The following is a 10,944-nucleotide window of genomic DNA, read 5'->3' on the forward strand; positions in this document are numbered from 1 at the left end:
TGTAGTACCCACAAACTGTAAATGATTTTATTTTTGCTTAATTCGGGTAATATGATTGTGAGGGCATGTATTTTTCTAGATAATAGATAAAAAGGTTTATATAATGTGTCCTCCACTTGTCCTTTCAATTGCTCATTTCTTGTTTCTTCAACTATGCTACATCTATTACTACATGAAATTTGTTATTAGTCATGGAAAACAAGTTTGATATGTTTGAAATGTCAATCGCTCATTGTTCATTCCTTTATACCATGAAGGTTAATGATCAAACTTGGAACTTTGTTCATAAAGAAGTCAAGATTTTAGGGGTTTTACTGTATGATACTGTAATGCTCATAGTTTATAGAGACAAGCATGTTGCCATCGGGGTGGGTGGTGTTAGTATACTACAATGTTTCTATGATTCAAAAGAAAGAGAGAATCAAGCCAAACAATCGGTTAAGAGGACTATTTAAATTCAAAAGTAGATTGTCATGCTCATATAGCTGCAAAATGACACTTGCCCAAAGTAGAATCTCTCTCTACTCTTGTATACACGAACACTTCATGGGCACTAGCTAGGGTCCGGTCACAACTCAGAACAAATAAAAGCTACCAGCCAAAAAAATAAACTCGAAAAGCTAATGTCGAAATCCTCCGATGGGGTAGATATCGACCAAGCTTTAACCGAAAAGAAAAGCAGGACATGGAAAACAAGAGAAAAGACCTCCATTTATGGATGAGGATTCCCTCAAGTTGTGATACCAACTTGAGTTAAGTTAGAAAAATCATGACCCTTGGATTAAAATCAAGGGTCAAGATTCAATTATCATCATTAAATTTTAACCTTTGATTTTAATCTAACGGCTATGATTCTTCTAACTTTACCCATCAAGTTGTTTCAACTTGAGGGAAAGGATAAAAAAGCCTTAGAGGTTTTCTCTTTTTTCCAATATGGGACAAGAAAAAGTTTTATAAAATTTCTCTTTTCCTCTTCCTTCTTTGTGGGCGGTCGACGTAGCCTACCCATGACACCATGAGTCAACTTTGTTTGGCCCATGCTCAAACGGGTTTGGCCCATGATGCTTCGGTCTCGACTAGGTTTTGACCCGTTTATCGGTTTTGGAGTCTTTCATTTCCAAATCTATCTTTGGAAAGTTTACATTTCTAGTCTAAATTTCGGTTACTTTTGATAAAAGTTTACATTTCTAGTCTAAATTTCGGTAACTTTTGATATTTAGTTAAGTTCAACTAATGTCTCGTGTTCTTCGTGTGCGTTCGTAAAGATTCGCCGATAAATGACTGTATATATGTTCCAATGTTCACACAAGTCCAACAATCTGACATGTACCTATTTTTCATAAAATTAACTTTTTAATATATATTATGTCCGCGTACTCCCCGAGTACTCTCCGCTTAGGATGAGTACTCCCAACTCCATAATCGAACGACTTAGGAGTGCCTAACCTATTCTGCAATCTGTGTTGTGTTTAATGGAAATTAGTCTTTGAAAGCATGTGGAGATGTACAAGAATTGTTGGAAGTGATAATACTCTAATGTTTAATTAAAGGTTAAAGTTTCAAAAAAAAAACATGTTGCTCTCCAGTTGCCCAGGTGGGCGCACTTGATGGCCAATGTGAAGCACATGGTGTACAATAATCTTCTAACTTTCTAAATGTGGTTAATACATGGAGTTAGCAAAAAGGATAAACTTGAGAACATATGATAACAGAAGGATATTACTGACATAAAATTTTTTAGGGACGGTTGTTGGGAAAAATAAGAACCCACAGTGTCTGTCTGGTGATCGATATTAATCCTATTAAGCTTCAAATAGACTTTAGAGTTGACTACAAAAGTCGTCCCCGTTGTCCATAAGATTTTCCACACTAGCTTACAAAATTTGCATAAACCTTTTCTAATGATGTTAAATTTGTCCGTAAGTAAGATCACATGCAAAGCAAATAAGGGCAAAATGTCTTTTTATGACTTGTCCGTATAGTTTAATTTAGGGATAATGACACCGGAGTGTAACTAACTATATATGACCAAAAGGTTATGTAATATAATCAACTACTTGACTAGCTATGTAGTGTAACCACTTTTGTTTTTTTGGTCATGTCATGTAAATTACCGGCTACTTCAAGTTTCCATCCGGTTAAGCCAAAAAAAAAGTTAGGGATAATGGCACCGGAATGTAACCAACTATGACCAAAAGGTGTTTATGTAATGTAGTGAACTACTCGATTAACTATGTAGTGTAACCACCTTTGTAATTCCACTAACAAAAATAAAGTTATAAAATTATTCATTTTTTTTGCTTTTTTTTTTTTTATCTTTTTCATTTCATCACACGAACTATGCAATACAACCCAAAATGTGAACCTAAACCCAAATATGTTAACCCACCCGATTGATCATATCATCATTAATCAATATATCTTCTTCTATCTATCACCATGTATCTATATCTATATCAACATAGGATGCAAAAGCTCAAAAAAAGACCGATCATATCGCCGGAATCTGTTGATGTTCTTCATTGTTGCTGGAATCTGATGTTGTTGTTCACTATCAACGGAATCTGGTGTTGTTATTCATTGTTGTCATTCACTATCTACTCGATAAATATCCATCTATTAATCTAGCCATTTACACACAAATTTGATTTCTCAATAAAACCCATAAATCTTCAAACTCAAACTGATGGAAAATAGAGGTCGCTTGTTGCCGGAGTCTTCAAAATCAAAACCGCCGCCACCATGATCAATTTGGTGTATTTGATAGAGAGAAGATGTGTGTGTATATATATATAATTGTTTATATATAAATAATTAGAAAACTTATATATATTCTTAATATATGTGGGTTGGTTACATTACATAACCTTTTGGTCATAGTTGGTTACACTCTGGTGCCATTATCCCATAAAAATAAGCGATATTGACCTGTGGATGTAGTGAACTATGACAAAATGTCTATGTTATGTATTGATCTAATCGGAGGTCTATGTTATGTAATAACCTTACCAAAACTGTCTAAGTGATACATGTTACATTGATGAAAATAAGTACTTACACCGATAGAGCGTTTGAAAAATGAAAACATGAAATGAAGATCACCAATAATGCCACTAAATTTAATTGAAAATAAATATTTAAAGTGTGAAGATTACTTCGCCACACGAATAACTTGTTAACGATTTAAAATTACTTTTGAAAATAAACAATAATTGTGTTAATGAACACAACAATAACAACACTGTCCAATCTTTAAGCGGGTGTGTTAATGAAACAATCCTAATATCTATACTATATTATAAAGCAAATTTCTCTGTCTAATATTTAAGTTTCAACATTTACTTTTTTAAAATGCCCCTCCCATCTATTCTATATTTACCTAAAATAACTATATTACGCTTTCTCTCTTTTCAAATATCAATCAATCATATTTTTTCTCTCTCCTCCATATATCATTTATTCCTCTAATTCATTCAAAATCTTTTATCTCAAAAACCGTACGTCGATAAATTATAAAAGTTATATGAGTGTTCATAAAATTTCGTGCTCTTTCATTAGAGATGTCATTCGATATACTTTCGACGAATTTTTAAATCTGAGTGCGGAGCCCGTACGGCTAAGACATTTGGCTATGATTTTTTATAACCTATCACACACTATGACCTATCACTCCACCATCTCACCGCCGCAACACGCAGGTACTTGCTCTCGTATCAATCAAAAATCCAAACAATTTAAACCATGGCACCACTAATATATATCAATAAAGATATCATGAATATATACTTACATTTATCATGACATTAATCAAGTGAATTGAACAATAACAATATTTAATTTTAATTAGTGGTTTTCTATTAAGACCAGAGAATAGGTAAAAACATTTAATAACTTCAATTTGATGAAATATAAGTACATAAACTAACATATTATTTAAGTATATAATAACACATTGATCTGTTAAAATTGATAAAATCATATTTTCTTAATTTTTACATCCATTGTGATAAATATGAATTCAAGATGGATGCAAAGAAACAAATAATGTGATATTCTTGATTTCGATTAATAAATGTATTATTAAATATTTAAATAATAATCAATTATACATTAGGTTACTTCTATAAACTTAAAACTCATCAAAATAAAGACTTTTAGTTATCTCACAATCTTCTCACTTATGTAAAGATGTTCACATTTGATTGGAACTTTAACTTTAATAACATTAATAATTAAAAAAAATAAGATTAAACACTCAAAGTTTACCTTATAGAAATTGGTTTTTCTTTTTACATCCATCTTAAATGTGTATTAATCAAAATTGATGGGAAAAAAAGGACTTGATGATCCTATTTGAGTAATACTTAATAATATATGTGTTTATATATATATATATATATATATATGAATGAGATGTTTTGTTGAAATAAGTTTTATTGACAATTCTTTTGTTATAACCCATTATCTTACTATATTTTATAAGCTGACATTTAATATGTGAAAAATTATTGTGCCATGAAATTAGACACTAATGGAGCTAGTAGATCAAGAGTGAAATGTGTAGCTTGTGATGACGACAAGAAAATGGCATTTAGTTACCTATTGCTTTTCATTTAGTAAACTTATCTATTGTGTCACTTGACATCTGTTATTATGGCGTGGATTTCTTTCAATTACCGTTGTGATGCTAGTTGAACGGGGTGATACAGTTTTGTTTTAAATTCAATTTTTCTAAAATTTCATATTTTTATAAAATAAGATGTTACAATCTTTTCATAAACATCTCTTTGTAAACTTACACAAATCTGATCAAATCTTAGATCAGAATATCAAGAACAAACCCTAAAACCCTAAAATTATTATTATTAAGATTAAGTAATAGAGAATGTTATTGTTACAATCATATTGAATTAATCATCAAAATGCTGATTATAATACAGAATATTATCGAAAGAAATAAACGAAAATAAGAGGCTGAAATAGAAATAATGATCGATCCAAAAAACTAATCGGGTTATATGAGAAATATATATGCTTGTTTCACTTCTAACCCTATTATTCTTCTCCTTTACACTTCTAGCATAAACTTTAAGTCTTGTACACTTTAGCCCCCTAATGAGTAAACTCGTACAGAAAGAGTCCTACAAATACATAAAATACAAATAAGCTTTTGATTGAAATGAACTTGTACTTATAACTTCCCCCTCAAAGTTCATGGTCTGAACATATGTATCATACCCAATTTTTTGCATAAAAGGAATGTTGCTTGGAACCAAGACTTTTGGTAAACAAATCTACAATATTAAGTTCAAATTGAACTTTGTTGGTTTTTATAATTCCTGCACAATTCTTTTCTCTAATAAAATGAAGTTCAATTTCAAGGTGTTTAGTCATTTCATGAAACACATGGTTAGGTGCAATTCGTAAAGCAACCTTACTATCACAAAACAAATGAGCAGGCAAGGAAGTTTTAATACCAACATCATTCAAAAGATTCACAAGCCACAGTAGCCAAAGCCCTATATTCAGCTTCTGCTGAAGACTTGGCTAATGTGGTTGTTTTTTTTTTATTTCCATGAAATCAAAGTTTTACCAAGGAAGACAGAATAACCAATAATGAATCTTCTGGTAACTAGACATCTAGCCAGTCAGCATCAACATAACCTTTAAGATCAAGACTTTCAGATTTCTTAATATGTAAACCATTACTTGGGAAAGACTTTAGATATCTCAAAATTCTGAAACCAGAATTAAGATGCTGTTGAGCAGGAGCATGCATAAATTGAAATAAACATTGAACAACATAACTAATATCAGGCCTAGTTAAGGTCAAATAGATCAATTTCCCAATCAATTTATGGTAAGAAGTAACATTGTCCAACAGTTTAGAATTATCATTCTTGAAAGTCATATTCATCTCTAGAGGAGTATTAATAGGTTTGCAACCTAAAAGACCAAATTCATTTAGTAACTCCAAACAATACTTTCTTTGAGAACGACAAATACCATCTTCACATTTTATTACCTCTATTCTAAGAAAATACTTTAAGTTTCCTAAATCATATCTTTTATTTTATATTTAGAATTCATCAAAGTTTAAAATTTCTCAATTTTTGTTTCACTATTTCCAGTTACAACAATATCATCTAGATATATCAACAAGGCAACAAAAATATCATCTTTCCTTCTAGTAAATAAGGAACTAGATTTACTTTGAACAAATCCAAATTCAATCAAAGAACTACACAATTTAGCATTCCACTGTCTTAGAGCTTGTTTAAGTCCATACAAGGACTTATTTAATTTACAAACCATATTATCATTTTTATTAAAATAACCTTGAGGAAGTTTCATATACACATCTTCAATAAGATCACCATATAAGAAAGCATTGTTAACATCCATTTGATACAAAGGTCAATCACAAGAACTAGCAACAGAAAGAAGACACCTAACAATAACCATTTTCACAACAGGTGAATTTGTCTCATCATAATCAATACCAACCCTTTAACTAAACCCTTTAGCTACAAGTCTAGTTTTATACCTTTCAATTTCCCCATTTGGCTTATATTTGATCTTATAAATCCATTTACAATCAATAGGTTTTCTGTTAGAAGGTAAAGTAGTAATAGTCCAAGTATTATTTCTATTTAAAGCTTTCATTTCCTCATTCATACCATTAACCCAGTTTAAATCTTTTGCATTCTCAAAATAAGAAGTAGATTCAATGCTTTTATTAAGACTTGTTGCAAAACAATAAATATCAGAAGAATGATGAGCATAATTGACCACTTTAGTCAAAGAAAACATAACTTTTCTTTCAATTTGAAAATCTTTTAACCTTTGAGGAAGTTTAGAATTTCTAGGAGGCCTTTCATTTACATTACAATTTGGAATATCATCATTAATGCCCTTAGGATTATCATTCATCATATCAACAGAAGTGGTAGAATGCTCAGTATCACCGGTAGATCTGGAAGAACTGCCAAGTGATGACTGAAGCTGACTTCCAACTACTAGCTCAGCGTTTTTGTCTTCCTCTTCGGCATTGGGACTAAAATAAGGGATATTCTAATTAGAAATTGGTGTATCATAAGTATCAATAAAATTAAGATGATTTGTAGAGTTTTGAACAGATTTTAAAACCTTATCATTATTCATATAGTATAAGAAAAAATATTTTTATAAAATTTTAAATCCTTAATAAAAATATAAGCTCTTGATTCTATACAAAATAGTTTGTATTCTTTCTTTGAATTAGAATACCCAATAAACACACATTTATCAACTTTAGATTCAAACTTATCAGATACATTCAATTTAGTAGCAAAACATTAACAACCAAAAACTCTTAAATGTTTTAAGTCAGGTTCAAAACCATACATCATTTCATAAGGAGTTTTTCCCTTTAAAACAGAGGAAGGAGTTCTATTTATCAAATAAGTAGCAGTAAGCACACAATCAGACTGCATATACAAAGGAATCCCCCCCCCCCTGAAACATAAGAGACCTAGCAACATTAAAAAGGTGTCTATGTTTCCTTTCAGCCACCCTATTCTGTTAAGGTGTATAAGGAATGATAGTTTGATGCACAATCCCTTTTGAGTGAAACAAAGAACTTACATTGTTGTTTACAAACTCAGTACCATTGTCACTTCTAAAAATTTTAACTTTAACAGAAAACTGAGTATCTATCGTATTAATGAAACACTCAATATGTTGGAAAACTTCAGTTTTATTTTTCATCATAAAAGTCCAGACATCCTTTGTATAATCATCAACTATAGTTAAGATATATTTATGACCTTCTTTACTTGAGACCTTGTAACGTCCCCAAACATCTAAGTGTATTAAATCTCCAAGAAATTTATACTTATGTTCACTCAAATGAAATGGCTCCCTGACTTGCTTGGCCTTGTGACAAATATCATAAGGACCTAAAGAACTAGTAGAACAGATTTAGTTTAGTATAAAATCGAGATAGGGCTTGGTCTGCAGGGTGACCAAGTCTTAAATGCCACAGTAATTTAGAATCGGAAGGAAGAAAAGTACAGTTACACACCACATTAGAGCAAATAGGCATATCGTCATAAACATATAATCCACCATGTTGACTACCAGTCCCAGAAGGTTCCCTTTGAGGTAAATCCTGAATATAGCATTTAATTTCATCAAATCCAATGAACAACTTATTATCTCTAGCTAAATTATGAACATATATCAAATTAACAGAATAATCAGGCACAACTAAAACGTCATATAAAACTATGCCATTCTTTAAATGTAAGTTGCCAATTTTAGTTACAAGAGCACATGTTCCATTTGGATGTCCAATTTTAAGATTTAAGGTTGAAATATCAATTACTTGTGACATTTTTTTTTTCCAGAATGAGTCATGTGTTGATTTGCTTAAGAATCCATTATGCAATCTTAAATAGCTTTAAGCATAGAAGCATTTCAACTAAAAAACCAAGATTTGCTAAACAATAGCATACCTGCCATATTAGCATGCAAACCAGAAGAACCAGAGGAAGAAGGCTTTGAATCTAACAAACTCAACAACTTAAACATTTGATCAGGAGTCAGAGAAGAAAAAGATAAATCATGAACATAATGATTTGCATAATTATTTGCAAAAGAAGACACATACTTATCAACAGTCACATTATTATTTGAAAACCTTGTATTATTTTGAAAAAAATTTCTTTTATGTCCCAACTGAAAACACCTTTCAATAGTATGACCAATCTTATTACAATGTGTCCAATGAAGACTGGGATTAGGAGGTCTAAAAGTTCTTGCATTATTGTCAAAAGTTTTTCTTGCTTCAAAATTATTATCAAATGTCCCTTTTGAATCAAAATTATTTGATTTGGAAGAAAATTTTATTGCAGAACCATGTTTAAAGTTTGTCTTAGCAACAAAAGCATTAACAGGGTTTGTTTTATCAGAAAATCCTGCTATGAATATATATATATATATATACTAGTTCTAATACCCGTACAATGTACGGTAGTTATATAAATTGTATCAAAAAGAAATTCGAATATGTCTCATACATCATTCACTGGTATAAAATAAATTATGATTAAAGTAAACCGCTGAACGAAACAAAATTATAATAACAATGCTAATGATAAATAAAATATATGTTTATTTAGAGTTTATATTTACCTTAAAGTTTTAGAATCACATCAAAAACAGAACTTATAAGCATAGTGGATGACAGCAAATAGCCTTGTGATTTCAAATCGTAAACTCAAAATTTTTAAGTCTTCATATTAATAACTTATTATAAGTAATATAAATAATAAGAGTTGAATAATTGAGGGAAAAAATGACAATTTATTAATGGGAAAACGATCAATCAAATAAGGTTATTATGTCTTTTGTATTATTAATAAGTCAAGAGTTAGAGTTAAATTATAATTCTAATAAGAAAATTGAATGTGTTATTAATATGTCAAAAGTTAGAGTTTAATTATAAGTCTAATAAGGAATTTGAATCAATTTATAATTAAAAAAGCTAATTTAATAAAATAAATAAATTAAAAGGACACGTGTCGATCAATTATTACGCCACGTGTCGTTTTAAGAATATGTCAATCCTGTTTTAGTTTATTGATAGATATATATATATATACAGAATATTATTGAGAGAAATAAACGAAAATAAGAGGCTAAAACAAAAAAAATGATCGATCCAAAAACCTAATCTGGTTATATGATATATAGGGCATGATATACATATATATATATATATATATATATATGGCAGGTTATTTAGAGTCCAGCTTATTTTGAGTCAAAAAAGGGTCCATATAACTTACACATGTGTAAGTCGTGGTGGCGGTGGTCTCCATCGCCGAAAAATCATGGTGGTTGTTGGAGATGATGGTGGTGGTGCTTATACATGTGTAAGTTACACACGTGTAAGTCGTGGTATTGGTGGTCCCCGTCGCCAGAAAATCATGGTGGTGGTCAGAGATGGTGGTGGTGGTGGTAGGAGGTAGTTGGGATTTGAGGAGATGAAAGAAAATCAATGGACCATTTTTGAACTCAAAATAAGGTGGACTCAAAATAATTTTTCCATATATATATATGTATATATATATTAATTGAGGTGTGATAAATTGAGTCTATCTAATTTGAGTTCAAAAAAAGTCCATGTAACTTACACATGTGTAAGTTAACTCCGACCACTACCACCACCACCATCATCATCTCCGACCACCACCATGATCCTCCGGTGACGGTGACCATCTCCGGCGAGACTTACACATGTGTAAGTTGTACAACTTACACATGTGTAAGTTAACTTTCCGGCGATGATGGTGGGTGGTGGTTGTCAAAAATTATGATTCGGAGCTGGCTTCACCCTTAAGCATATTCGTATTTAGAGCGGGCTCCGCCATGGACTGACGGGCACCGCCCTTGGCCACTGCCATAGTGCCATGGATTGACGGGCTCCGCCTTTAACCTTCATTGTTGTGTACATAAGTTGTACTTACACATGTGTAAGTCTCGCCGGAGATGGTCGTCGTCGTCGGATGATCATGGTGGTGGTGGTAGGAGGTGGTTGGAATTGGAGGAGATGAAAGAAAATCAATGGACTTTTTTTGGACTCAAAATAAGCTGGACTCATTTTATCTTTCCCCCTATATATATATATATATATGGGGGAAGGGAATATGAGGCTGTTAGGCACCTAAGTTGGGTGAAAAACCCCTCACATACCTTTTTTTAAAATGTAAAAATCATGGGGGGCCATGTATTTATTTAAAATATTAAAATATTAGTATGTGAGTGGTTTTTCACCCAAATTGGATGCATAACAGCCTCATACTCACTTTTCCCTATATATATATATATATATATATTTAGAAAAGGGAATATAAGGTTGTCCGGCATCTAAGCTTAGGTGTGGAACCTCTCACATAC

The sequence above is a fragment of the Erigeron canadensis genome, chromosome 2 (assembly GCF_010389155.1).
Source record: "Erigeron canadensis isolate Cc75 chromosome 2, C_canadensis_v1, whole genome shotgun sequence".
NCBI lineage: Eukaryota > Viridiplantae > Streptophyta > Magnoliopsida > Asterales > Asteraceae > Erigeron > Erigeron canadensis.